The following is a 1,949-nucleotide window of genomic DNA, read 5'->3' as shown; positions in this document are numbered from 1 at the left end:
AGCAGGATATTTATACAGTTTATTTTGTAAACAAACAAGAATTTCATCAATTTATAAAAGAGAAACATGAAACATATATCGTTCTGTTGTTTCATTTTATACAGTTTTAAATACCGTCTGCAACTTCTGCATGGCGAATAAATAAAATAAAGTTCTATGATATTGGAAGCGAAAACATGTAGGCAGAGTTATAAGCCTACATGTATTTACTTCATAATGTTAGTTAACCTGTTGTTTCCTGGCAACTTCCATCACGGCTATGACTCGGCATGATTATAAGCGAGGCTGGTTTCGAGGCTCGAAAAATTTACATGTTGACATGTCAGGGTACCGGTGCGAGTCTTCATTAAAATCCTACAACAGAAATCTCTCAAGTGAACAAAAACTCCGTCAGTTCGTTTTTATTTTATTTTACACACTGAAGGTAAATAAAAGACCTACCTGCACTTGGTCTAAATCTGTCCTACTGTCTTGAATCGTCTCCTGCATGGCTACAACCGCGAGTCCTAACGATGAACATACCGTTGTTTCTTTCCAAAAACCTGACTAAGAGATTAACGTTAACTTGACCCATCATATTCACCATCAATTCTCTCAGATCCTTTGAATTTCTGTCGAAATCTGTGATCAACAATTGCGTTTTCAACTTAGTAAGCTAGACCGACGCCAGTTTCTCCATCGCTGATCGCGACCAAATCACACCACGGATGTAGTTTACTCCGCGCTCTTCTTGTCGTCATTTCAGTTAACTTTATGCTCTAAATTACCTTTATTTTTACACATGTTTCGTTTTTTTTTTTTTTTTTTTACATTTTCAATTAAATATCTATATCTTATATTCTCTTTGATATTGTTCCTAATTTTTTATTCGATAAAACTCTTACGAACTATATTTTATGTTCTACGATCGTTATTTTGGTCATCTGCTACATAATCATGGAAGCTCGGTAAGAACACAAATCAAAATAGAAAATATAAATATAAGAAATAAAATATCATTTTTGAATGTTATCTTATTTCTTAAATGTATATTTACTTTAAGGTAAATAATCAGAACAACAATGTGTAATAAAATGACTATTGTACTATTTGTACACAAGTTTTAGCTAAAAATGTCATAATTAGTAATAATGCTGTTAACAGATGATAGGGGTTGTACATGTTTGATACTCTGGTTTAGTAAATCTAATGTGATTTGACCTTTATCTTTGTTGTTGTTTTCATTTACTGGAATGTTTGTCTGTATTATAATAAACACAATTCTGACAAAATTTATCAGATAAAATGAAAAGTAAGGAACTACCTTAACCCAATAATTTTCTGTTCCAGGTTTGATTGAAATTGGTCCAATGGTTTTAGAGAAGAATTAGAAAATGTGTAGAGTTTATGGACGGACAACAGATGGTCAGAAAAGCTCATTTGATCTTAAAGCCTACGTTAGCTAGAAACAGAATTGACCCCTTATTACTTTGGTCTAGTTTCCCATGCTGTCTTAGAGCTATATAGCCAAGATAAATTGTCACGTGACATGCTCAAGACTGCACATACAGCAAATTGTAACAGCGTACATGTAGCTTTTATTCGACTGGTTCCTCTTTATTTCATTTCAATGACAACATTTCATACTTAGAGCACTCTATGCACTGATTTAAAGAGAGGAATCGATATCGCATGTCTTTGTTCATTTATCATCCTTCACCACCAATGTGATAGCGAGAGGATACACTCATTGATTGTAAGGAGTCTGAAATAAACTTTCGTCGATTTTATTTACAGATTGAAATAGTGAGAAAACAGATGCAATATGTTTCATTCCCGAACTAATTTCTTTTTTATGGAATATTACCACTCTCTAGAAAAAAATGTAACAAAACTGTCTACGTCTTGGCAATTGTTCGAATAAAGATAATGACCGGTATGCGTCGCTCTATACTACATGTAGTTCATAA

At 33.1% G+C, this 1,949-nt stretch overlaps 1 long non-coding RNA gene across 1 annotated transcript; it reads right to left on the bottom strand.

The window, feature by feature from the left end:
- On the bottom strand, positions 1-943 carry LOC130054264 (uncharacterized). Its single transcript, XR_008802561.1, has 2 exons — positions 442-943; positions 1-354 (listed from the first exon to the last, which is right to left on the bottom strand). It is a non-coding gene; the product is annotated as an uncharacterized LOC130054264 (long non-coding RNA).
- Between the last annotated feature and the right edge of the window lie 1,006 nt (positions 944-1,949).

This window comes from Ostrea edulis, chromosome 1, assembly GCF_947568905.1.
Source record: "Ostrea edulis chromosome 1, xbOstEdul1.1, whole genome shotgun sequence".
Lineage (NCBI taxonomy): Eukaryota > Metazoa > Mollusca > Bivalvia > Ostreida > Ostreidae > Ostrea > Ostrea edulis.
This window is presented reverse-complemented; position numbering and strand designations above follow the sequence as displayed.